Source organism: Pleurodeles waltl, chromosome 12 (assembly GCF_031143425.1).
Source record: "Pleurodeles waltl isolate 20211129_DDA chromosome 12, aPleWal1.hap1.20221129, whole genome shotgun sequence".
Taxonomy (NCBI): domain Eukaryota; kingdom Metazoa; phylum Chordata; class Amphibia; order Caudata; family Salamandridae; genus Pleurodeles; species Pleurodeles waltl.
In genome coordinates, this window is record NC_090451.1 from 521,385,099 (window position 1) to 521,398,007 (window position 12,909).

Sequence of the window (12,909 nt, forward strand, 5' to 3'; positions counted from 1 at the left end):
AAATAGCTTGACCTGATCAAATAAGACTCACCAATGTGAGTGGTCCAGTAGATTTTTCGAGCCCTGATAACCCATGGCCGACATTAATGGTGAGCCTCCTCACACGAACCACTGAAGTGTGGAGAGTACTAAAAACCATCACACCAATCCCTCTCTAGGACCACTGATAAACAGTTTTAAGAGAAACTCAACTGGTACTTCCATAAATCACTCTCTACAGTGAGAGAATACAGGAAACCAAATCATTGTGAACACTAAAACACAGATAAGAGGGAAATGCTAAAGAAGGGAAAAGGAGGGCCCTTAGACAGAATGTAAAACAGGCATTTCCAATGCAATAGGTCTCGCATTTGCTTGAGTTAGAGCTCTTGGTATTGTAAATTCATAACTGAACTTTTCTTGCCACATAAATTGGTCAACCCTACCTCATTATTTTGTCTTTTCCTGCTATATAATTCCAGTGGTTCTGCATCTCACTAATGCACTTACATTTACCTTCTTCCTCTAACTGTAGCAAAAAATTAAAATGTTGCCATTTAGCACCCTAATTAAAATCTGCCATGCTAATTCCAATAGAATGCCACTTTCACCACCCCACCATCAAAGTTGCTGGCAAACACAATTCCCCCCAAAAAGACACAAGACATCCACAGAGGAGAAGGGTCATCCAAATATATAAACAGTGTTCAAATGGTCATAGTGTAATAATAATGTTAGGTTGGCCTGAATCATGGTCATAATTGTAATAAGGAGAGATTATTAAAACATATACAATTATCATATAAACCTTTATCAGAAATAAACTTTTGGCATTAGACTGTTATGCTCAAAACAGCCCCTAGTAGGCACCATAACAAAAATATCATTTGTAAGAAACATGGTCATGTAACCATATTGTTAGACCCTAGAGGGCATAACCCCATGAAACAAATAGGAGAAAGTAATGCAGTGTAACCATATACTTAGCCCCTAGAGGGCATTTTTAGGGCTAGCAGGCCTACTGCAATGATATTACGAACAAGGCCTTCAAAACAAAACTTCTCCCAGCTGTAAAACAAAAGTTCAAGCCATGAGAAAGCTTTAAAGCCACTGAATGGTGGGAGGGGTTATTATTTTGGGGTCCCCACTAACCTAGTGGGGGACCCACAGTTAATGTAGAAAGAAAGAGCATTTTGAAAGTGATCTGACTGTCCTAGGACCACCACATGCTGCGTTATGAGCAGAAATGTTTTGTAAAAGTAATACCCTGCATTGTGCCGCAAATATTATAGTATGTTGACTGCAATGCTCAGAACAGTGCCTAGAGGACACCACAATTAAAGTAGCATTTGTAAGAAACATGGTCAAGTAACTATTTAGTTAGCACCTAGAGGGCATAACCATACAAAAGGAAAATGGCAATAAATAATGCAATGTAACCATATAGTTAGTCCCTAGAGGACATAGTGCATTACACATTTTCATGGGCAGCAGCTCTATAACAATGATATTACAAACAAGGTCTTAAAACATAAGCTATTTACAGCTGTAAAACAAAAGGTCCAGCCATGAGAGCGCTTAAAAAGTCACTGAATGGTGGGAGGAGTTATTATTTTGGGGTCCCCACTAACCTAGTGTAGGGACCCAGAGATGATGTAAACAGAACGAGCACATTGTTGTGAACGTTTTGGTGGTGGTCCCATTGTCCCAGGATCATTACAAGCTGATTTATGCACTAAAATGTTTTGTAAAAGTAATGCCCTGCAAAGCTTTATGTGGTGAGTTTCCTGAGTGCAGTGAATATTGTAGTGTCATCTGTAGTTGCCGGGAGAGCAACGTTTGCTTTGAGGATTTCTATTTTACATAAAGCAGTTACCAGTTTCAAGTGTTTTAAGGGGAGAGACACAAGAAATGACTTGGGTAACTATGAACAATGTGACCGCCACTCCAATACCATCGATCGAGTTCATGCTGTTCTGCTTGTTCGCGCTGTGAGCTCCATGGCCGCCATGCAGCACAAAGAGTAGAGAGAAAAGAAAAAAAATAGTTTGCCCACGCTGAAGTATATATCTGCAATCATGCAATAATCCATGTAACAGAGGCAGTCTGCAAGGCGGACAAAAACAGCCTCAAGGCGGTACAAATGTAAAGCATCTACCAATGACATCAAGTGATATTTGAAAGGCAAGCCCAGGAACGATTGAATGTGATGGTCGTGAGATAAGCGTGGTTAAAAGCCATCTATACCTACAACAGGTCAAAGCGCTTGCGCACTCGACCTAAAAAGGGGGCAGATGCAGGGGAAACTAGATCCAACTTGAGAACAATGACTGCCTGCCCTAAGAATTTATTGATTGCATCAGTCAAAACTTAAATACTTGTCAATATATATGTGTTGAGCCAAATTCTCAACATAGGTAAAGAAAATAAATTGCATTTTCGTTTTATTTGTTTTATCAAACCACATTTCTTTTGTATTCCAAATATTTTTGCTTTTTATGCATAAACATAATTAAACAAACCAATTATTTTTGGAAACATCATTCATATTTCACTCACAAGTCTAATTCTATCCCATCACCATTCGCCTGACAAGGTTCCACTAAAATAACAGAATCCTGCTCCATTCACTTATATCACAAAACTATTGTACATCATATCATCCATAACACCACATTAAAACCATAGGGGCCACAAAAAGAGATCTACACTTCATAACTCAAATGTTTTCTTAGACAAAATTCATATATGTATGCACATAGATGCTGGAATGGTATAATCAATTACACAGTCTCTTCTATATTTGATGATTCATTTCTTTTCTGTTTACAGTAAACAATAAATAGGACTTTTAAACAAAAATGATATAATCATTTCATCTCAGGTATATTCCTATCTTCAAATCCCCAGAATGTTGACACTGATGCGCATTTCGGTGCCTGACCAAAAACCGTCCATGCACCTTCCTCAGGGCGCTAAAATGGGTATATACAACGTAGGGGGAAGGGTGTGGAAGGAGGCGAAGGAGAGGAAACCACCTGAAAAGTGTATATATATATATATATATATATATAGACAAAAGTAGTCTCATCCCACAGAGTAGCTCACAAGAATAATAAACCTGTATTGGATATTATTTGTGTCCTCGGGATGGAGATCATCCTGTGTGACTCTGTGATACTAATCACCAATCACTGTGTGCTTCAAAGTGACAAAAAGACCATCTCTATAGGACCACCAACCTATAATAACAAGTTAAAGAAATAGCAGACCCCATCACATCAACCAACTAGTATAGAACCAACACTTACGGCTGGACCCACAATCCTATGGGTGTCTCTGCATTTAAAGAAGGGAACGGAGTAGGCCCCTTTACGAGATGAATGCAGCTAAAGAAAATAAAATGAACTACTCTCTGGTACAAGTCTTACATTGTCTATTTATATATATTTGTATATATATATATATATACATATATATGTGCAAAAAAGAAGCAATAAATATATATATATATCTCTCTCTCTCTCTCTATATATATATATATATATATATATATATATAGATATATATATATAGATATATATAGATATATGTAGATATATGTGGTTTCCTCTCCGTGGCCTCCTTCCCCACCTTTCTTCCTATGCTATTTATACCCAAATAGAGCACCCCGAGGAAGGTGCATGGCTGCAGTTTGGTTTTACACAGAAAACGTGTGTCGGAACCAACATTTTGGGGATTCGAAGATTAGAATATACAAAATGAGATGAAATGATCATTATAATTTTTTTTTAAAGCCATATTTATTGTATATTATAAACAGAAACGAAACAGAAATTAAACATCAAATATTGAAGAGACTGTGTGATTGTATATACCAACCCAGCATCTATATGAGTTATGAAGTGCAGATCTCCCATTGTGGTCCCCCATGGTTTTTGATGTGGTGTGATGGATTAAATTGAAAGTGGTATGGTGTATGAATGTTTTGTGATATCAGTGAAGGAGTATGATTCTATTATTTTAGTGGAACCTTGTCAGGCGAATGGTGCTAAGGGCTGGAAAAATAAATAATGTTTCCAAAAATAACTGGTGTGTTTAATTATCTTTATGTTTAAAAAAAAATTCGACTATAAAAGAAATCTGGTTTGATAAAACAAATACAAAAGAAAATGAAATAAATGTATTTTGTGTACCTATGTTGATAATTTGGCTCAACACAAATATACGGAAGTATTTAAGGGCGTCAATACGAGTTTGGCAGCCTTAAGACTGCCAAACTCGCAGTAGCAGTCAGACCGCCACACTCCTGGTGGGCCAACGGCCAGATTACAACTCTGGTGGTCGGACCACCAGGGAACTGACGCTACCGCCTAGATCACGGATCCCGACAAGGTGGCAGAGGTCGTAGTCGGCCACGGCAGTGCCCATGGCAGCACCGCCGTGCTGATCATGAGCCCACTTTCCGACAGCCTTTCTACGGCGGTTCCACCACTATGGAAAGTTTGCCGGAAAGCCAGTGCTGGATGCCACAGGGGGAGTGCAGGGGCCACCTTGCCAGCACCCTCCTGTTGTTCTGAGCCGTGGCCATTGCCGTGGCACTGCTTCCAGAAACGTTGTAATATGATGTTTCCGCAGATCAGTCCGGTGGAAACATCGTAATACGACAGGGGGTCAGGCCGCCGGTATGATGGCAGTCTCACCCCCACGGGTTTGGCAGTCCGATGGTCAGACCGCCAAACTCGTAATGCGCCCCTAAGTCTTGACAGTAAACTTATAGGCAGGCGGTCATTGTTCTCAAGTAAGAGGGGAATGCTGCCTCCCACAGCTAGACACCAAAGTTGAAAACTTGTCAATGGATGCTGAGTATGACAAACCATGTGACCCGGGGAGCCACCACCCCTGAAATTCATAGTAAATATCCCATTCATCTTTAAACATTAAACTCATCAAAGGTACCCCTCATTGGCCTCAAGCTAATGGAGAGGTAGAAATGTTAATGCACATGCTGAACAGTGTGATAAGGATTTCGCAAGTCTAATGGGAATGTATGGAAAAAGCAATATGCTTTTACTTAGACAAAATCGTCTCACTCAACCACTGCTTGCTCACAGGTTGCCAATGCATGAGAAGAAACCTGGTAGACCCATCGATCATGGAGCCCACAGCCGCTCTAGTCAATCCAGAAGGTTGGTGTGCAACAAAAGATGAGCATTAGAAGATGCTTGTGATGCAACAACCTTCAATTTGGTGACTGTGTGCTCATTGATGACTGTCACCAAGGGCATAAATATATTCCCACTCCTGTTTGAATTCCAACTCTGGAAAACAACAGTGATAAAAGGCTCCATGATGACCATTCCGTGAGGTTTTATAGTGCCCTGAAGCAAACAATATTTCTGTTTGATTACTTTGTATTATGTATTTTACAACACACTGAATGCCATGCCATATACACATCATGTCAATCAATGAGTTACTGAATTGCTATCCTGCTTGTTACAAATAAACATAAATCAAGAAGGCCCAAAAGTGGGCATTCCTAAGAAGCCCAGCGCAAAATACGGTCAAAGGTGGGACTAACAGCTTTATCTCGTTTAAGTTGCAGGCGCTTCAAGAGGACCATAACTGACATTGCAGACAGTGGATGGTGAGCTAATGAATGAGGAAACTTGAACCTTTCCGTTGGGTAAAGAGAACGAAAATGACTGTGAGCCACCCTTCCGTGACAGGCCAGGGACTCCGCCATCACTTAATTGTAGCCTTGGAGTCTGTGAGATTTACCTCACAGGTTGAAGAACTCTGAATGCAGTCCTGGGTAGGTATCGATTTACAAATCCAAGGGAGAGGGTCTACATTCCAATCTATGGTGCTGGAATCATTTCAGAGTGCGGGAGCTGCTATCAATTTAAAATCACTGAAGTCATAGCGACTGTGAAAAAACATACCAGCGTTTCACAAAAAAAAAGTGTAGCCAATGAGTCACACCCATTTAGCAGAAGCATAAAGCTGTGGTATGTACCCAGTGGCACATTATGGAGTACACTGTTGCAAATGTTTTATTAAAACATGGCATGTTAGCACACTGTCACCTACAGACAGCCCATTTTCCATTGAAATGGTCACAAATTTTGCATTGACATCATTTTATAGATTGAACTATATAGCACACGAAAAATAATGTGTAGAAATTGGGTTTCTGCAAATATTTATCATTTGTACATCACCAAGGTCTAGATTTGTTTTCATCTTTGTTCCATTGTACTTCAGTTACTAAACAAATTGCTTCATTTGTGCTTTGCCAACTGGTGCTATTGGCCCTCATTATGAGGCTGGGAGTCTAGTGACGGCAAGCCTCGCAGTGATGGTCTGACCTCAGCAACTGTGGTGGTCCAACCACCACATTACAATCCTGGCGGGCAGACCCGCCAGAAGACCGCCGTCTCTGCCGGTAACATGGTTCCCGACAAGGTGACGGTGGTTTGAATCCTATTCAGCCAGGGCAGCGCTGAACACAGCACCGCCTGGCTGATTTCAACTCACCTTATCGCCAGCCTTTCCATGGTGGTCTGACCGCCATGGAAGGCTGGTGGTAAGGGTGTGCTGGGTGTGCTACGGTATTGGCCTCGGCTCCCTTAAAGGAGCTGAGGCCAATATCACAGCACTGTTCCCGCTGGTCAGACCGGCGGGAAAGCATATTACAATGTTCCCGCCGGCCAGCCCGGGGGAAACATTGTAATACAGCCCGGGGGAAACATAGTAATACTTTCCAAAATTCTCTAACTTTGCAGATGAGGAAAAATAAACACCAATTTTCACAGTAAACGAACAAGCCACAGTTTGTCAGAAGGCACCCTGAGACTTGACCTCTGTCTTTGAACACACAGCAAATGTGACATGATAAAAACTAAATTTAACACCATCTTTATTGCTCATTCGTCTTCTGAACTGCAGCTCGGTTATTTTACCTCTACTTCTGTCGTGTAGGCTCTCATTATTCTAATGAGACTACTGGATTTGAAAAGCAGAATCGCCTTCAGTGTGGGGTCTGGGTCTAACCCACTAGAGGTGACACCTGTCTGCCTAATCCGGGTTTTGTTCTGGCTAACTAGCAGTGCCTCATCTCCACCCTAGAGCAGGGATGATTGGGCAGCAGAGCGCATGACACAATTGATTCCTTAGTGAAATTGTGGTCACCCAGATTGCATCCATTTCTCTCAGTTACATTAGTCTCACATATACAGGGACAATCAGAGGCAGTATATGTTTCAATAAGGTTTTAATGAAGCAACTGCATCTCAGATAATAAAGCATGCACAGCAATTACCAGGATGATGAAGCATGACAGGATTAAAATTGTGGCAAGGAGAGTAAAGTATAAAAATAATGATACCATATTCTCACTAGTGTCTCTACTATAATTCTTACCTAGGCTATATTAGAGCACAGCATGTTAAACTCTATTTCTGCCCTTCAGGTTCTCCTGAGAAGACATCATCCCTCATACCTGAGCAAGAGGCTGGAAGTCTGCATAAGCAGCTTTAGAGAAGCGTTCAGCAATCAGCACACAGTCGTGGTCATCTGGCTGGAATCTCCCTCTAACGTGTATGGGACAGAGAAGTGTTTTTATAATAAAACAACTAATGTTCTGAGAAAATGTCTCTATGTAAGGATGTGTATGTTTCAATGAATACCAGAGACAAAGCGTTACCACATTTACCGGCAACCTATCTTACTGCAGCCTCGAGAAAAGCACAGAGTGAAAGAAATGTATTCGTCAGGAGGTAAAGTAAGAAGCCCATCCCCAAGGAAAACCAAGGAGCATTTGTGTTCCAAATCTTGGGTGTTAGCCAAGGCAGCAGCATTCTGTGGTGTGCCCAATAATGAGATCAGAGCTACATCCTCTGTGAAGGGCAACTCATAAAGAGATTCCCGTAGCAAACACACCCTCAACCGCATGTCTGGTAATGAGCCCTCAGCGAAAACATCAACAGATCAGTGTCCAATGAAAGCAAGCGCTGCGTATAAAGAAAAATTTTCAGTGCATGTTTGAACGAGCACCAGAGGCACCGAAACACGGGCTGCACACAATGCAAAACCGGTCTGAATGACGGAGACCAGTCACACTCCAATTGCTCCAGGAGTGTTGCTCTGAAGTACTGCATCATGCATTCATGACACAGCTGCAATGGTGGGAGCGCTTTCATTCCTCCTTGTTGCGGCGGGACAGCTAGTGTGCAGAAAAAGTAACAATAGCAAGATGCCACCTATTATAGCCAAAGTTATCGGAAATCCTCAGAAAATACTGGAGGGTATTGAGTGGATGGCTCATGGTATTAAACCGAATATAGAGGAGAAGGTGAGAATGAAACCAGAACCAACAGCCTTAAAGTAATTTGCGATTCCAGTAGTACTGGACGCATTAAATATTCATCCCACGAGCTCACCAAAGTGTCTCGGAAAATTAGTACTTAAAAGGGACTGTATCTCTGCAGATGACCTTGCCACCTGAAGTGCGTAGGTCTTGCGTGCAGATGTGAGCGCCACATGTTTTTGAAACAATAAAGCCTTGAGTCTGCTCAACTTGTCAAAATTCGCATTGGAAGTAGCAATATGGGGCCAAATCTTAGCTACTTCCCTCTGTCTTGTAGGAGGAAAAAGTAAGTTCCCGCAGCATGTAACAATCTTAGAGACCGAAACAATATAAACTATTCCGGCTCGCATCCCACAACAGTTTCCACTATTGAGGAAAACATAGCTGCCATTTGAAAGCACCTGGAACGCACGTGGAAACAAGGGGACTGGAACTCCCTTCAGATAACAAGCTAAGTTTGATGCCGAAGCATTACATGCCCGAGCAAGGACAGCTGCTTACAAACCATCGAATGGCTGCGAAGAACAGCTCCCACACCTCTTGTATGTAACTATCTCCCAGTCTTTCATATCTGCCTACTGGAATATGTTTCAAACAGGACGTGAACTGAAGTGTTGAAATAGGCAGATTAATGACCCCGTGAATTAAGCACTCAGCAGATTTTATTTCAGCCTCAGTAAAAGGCAACTTTTCTAACTTTTTGATTTTAACATGACATAATTTGCTTCTTCCTTATTCATTAGTTGTTGTTGTCGCATTACATTAAATGTGGAAAATATGTCCCTTGTGCTAACGTGTTGCCAGGGAAAGCAACCTGCCTTCAATGTTTGAAGTGTCCAACCCAACTGCATAATGGACCTTAGTTGACTCTGTCCATGGTGTAGAGAAGACATATCACTTTGTATTATGTCTATTGCAGAAGAAACAATATTGTTTAATGTGTATATCCGGTCGGACAGGGTATTAATCCCATTATCTACAACAGCTAATGCTTTCTGTACGTTTTCCGGGCCTATTTGCCTTAACCGGGCAGCAGCTTCTTGTTGGGAAAGCTTCCAATTTTCATTATAGACTGCGTATAAGAAGCACTTTCTGCGTTATTTTCTGGGGCCTAACAAGAAGTCCTGTAAGTCAGTGTTAGACAGGAGACTGAGGTGTTCCCTAATATCATGAAGTGTGGAACTCTTCAACCATTGCTAGTATAGTTTCCCTACATTGTATGTTGTTACTATACCCGCATGTTCAGATGACACATAGCAAGGGTCCGGCCTACTAGTTCTAAAACCCCCATGGAGTTTATAAAACGTTTATGTCACCCATTGGTATCTATTGGCCACAATAACCACCCGCCAGGACGTAACAGTGAAGCGTTAAACGTGCCATTCTGCACCCATTCATCAAGCTGATCCTCAGTTGCATTTATATACTTTTGCCATTTGTAAAATTTTGCAGGGGTAGGAATCCTGGGCGCGTTCAAATCCTTAATTTTTGCTAAGCCTAACCAACTAGTTTGTTCTACAGTTTCATTTGAAAATATCATTTGAACAGGTATCAGGCATGCTCTAAATAAAGCTTCCTTCCCCCCATTTGCCAATTTCTAGTTCCCCACACACTTTTTAAGTCAATCGACTTCAGCCAATATTCATAGCCTTCTATAGCCAACCGGGAAACAAAGGAATTAGAATAAATGAATTTCATATCTGTCAATAGTATGTGTACATTTTCCATTGATGGCAATTTAAAATATTATGACTCAGCATTTTTAACATTGTGCCCAGAAAAATATGCTAACTTTTCAGAATACGTTTTAGAACTCCCTTGTGGTGGAGTTGGACAATGTTCCCATTGTGTGTAATTAAAGATAATCTTTGGGGTACTTCCTCTGTGAATGAAATGGTGCCCATAATAATTATAGCAAAACATATCACCATAATTCTCTTTGGATTGATAAACATCCTCACTTTCTAATACAGTAAAATACGATCCAGTCATCATAGAATCAACTGTTTTCACATCCCAGTCATCAGAAACAACTCCGGGTATTATTACATTGTTCATTGAAAGTTTAAACACATAGGGGGTAATTACGGCCCTTGCGGTCGGTGGTAAAGCGGCGGTAAGACCGCAAACAGGCCGGCAAAAAAAAAAAATGGAATTATGACCGCATTTCACCATTCCGACCGCCATGGCGGTGAAGACCGCTGGGCTGGAGATTGCGGTCTCCAGCCCGGCGGTCGTCACTAGACCGCTGACGGTATCAAGACCCTGCATACCGCCATGGATCTCGGGTGGTTGGGAACCGCCATGAGATCCATGGCGGTAGGCACTATCAGTGCCAGGGAATTCCTTCCCTGGCACTGATAGGGGTGTCCCCCACCCCCGCTACCCCCACAAATCCTCCCCCACCCCCTGCCACTCCCCAAAGGTGGCACAGCCCCCCCACCCCGACCCCGAACATGCACATATACACACCCCTACACGCACACATACACCCCGACAACATATACCCGCACACATACAAACAGACATGCACACCGTCCGACCCGCACACATTTCCCATACACACAACACCTACCCACACGCATACACTCACTCACTCACCCCCTCTACACTCTCACACGCACATTCCCATACACGCACACAACACACAACGCCCCCATACCCCCTTCCCTAATGGACGATCAACTTACCTTGTCCGTTGATCCTCCGGGAGGGGACAGGATCCATGGGGGCAGCTCCGCCACCAGAACACCATCACCAGAACACCGCCACACCTCATCATGGGACGTGATTCAGTGGGCGGTGTTCTGTTGATGTGGCGGTGGAGGTTGGGCAACCTCCACTTTCCTGCTGTCATAATACGCGGCGTGGAAGACCGCCACCACTGGCGGTTTTCAGCACGGCGGTACCTCAGCGGTCTTGCGAAAAGACCGCTGAGGTCGTAATGACCCCCATATGGTATTTGAATGACTTCTGTGGGGCTGTATATATCAAATGTGACTTTATCCCAAACAATCCCATCAGGAATTGGTATAGCGGAAATGTTCACAAAAGACAACTCTCTGCGGACTTTGTGAGAAGAACAATGTGGTTTTAGGACCTCATCCACCAGTTCACCTGTTGATCTTTCAGGAAGGATGTGACCATGTATTAATAGAAAGAATGTTCTAACAAAGCCTATCCAAAGGAGGAAAGTTAATGCAGTCAAGGAAAGACACAGATAGTTCCATGGGAAAATAAAATAATTTGTTTTAAGCCAGTTTAACAGCTTACATGTTTTTGGCAGTTCAGATGTAGAAGAGGCAAATGAGTCTGAGAAAGTGTCGTTGACGTCGGCAAAGTATCCAGAAGCAGTTTGTACAAAAACTGGAGCCGTATTTGTAGGAGGAGAACTGGTAGGGGTCCTGCGGTGATTCATAGTAAATGACGCAATCCGTCTGTGTTGAAGTTGTGTCAAATCGATCAGTACTTTCAGTATTGTTTGTTGTAGCAAATGTTAGTGGAACTAATGCAAAATCATTTTCCACCCTCCCCAAGCTCGGAGAGGTGTCAGCATTGCTGCTCAAAACTTGTAGAGAGACTTCTTGACCAATAGTGAGAGGAATTTGGGAACTACTGGCTGATCCTCTTGGTCTGCTGTGCAGGATCGGCCACATGGTGTAACTTGATATTGTCGATATATAAAAAGTGGTTTACTTTAGCACCAGGCAATGGTGGTAGAATGACAGTCCTGGTACCGTGTATTCCCAGGACTGGGACTGGTGCATGATAAGAAGGACCAAACTCCTTTTTCACAGCAACCTTTTCAAGAACTAGATTCCTAACTTTAGGAATCCAGCCAGTAGGTGTTATTGGTACATCCTTAATTCCTGTGGAGGCAGCACTGACAGAAGCGTTGTCGTCACGGAACTGTTGTAATTAATGCAAGACAGTGACACGTTTCTTTATGTCAAAGGGTGTTTCTGTTGCCTCCACTCCAGGACCATCAAGATCTGGAACATACATTTGAGTTTCGATCAGGCACTCGTATGAAGTACGACCCCCCAGGGACCTTCTAGGCAGATTGTTAAGTGCTGTCTGCACTACATACAGGTGGTTAAGCAAAACTATGTCCCGTACCTAAGACTCTGGCTGTTAAGGACTGCTTTAAATCACGGTTTCGTCGCTCCACTACACTATTTCCCTCGGGATGAAATGGAGACGAGTAATGGAGTTGGACCCCAAACGAGGCCATGGCGTCCCTGAATGCCCTTGAGGCAAATGGAGGGCCCTGGTCCAAGTGGAAAGCCGCAACTGCGTATGTGCCGATAAAGACTAGCAAATCTTTAATAACAGTCCGAGCATCAGCCGAGCGTTGTGGCCACACCCATAGAAATCTGGAGGAAGAGTCAACCGCGACTAAAATCTATTTGTATGCACTGTCCAGTGTTAGGGGACCACAATGGTCCAAGTACACACATTCTAATGGTTTATTGGAAATTAGGAGGGGTGTCTGCGGTGGGCGTTTGACGGTGGAACTCTTAATTTGTTGGCAGATCTCACAACAAAGGACATAC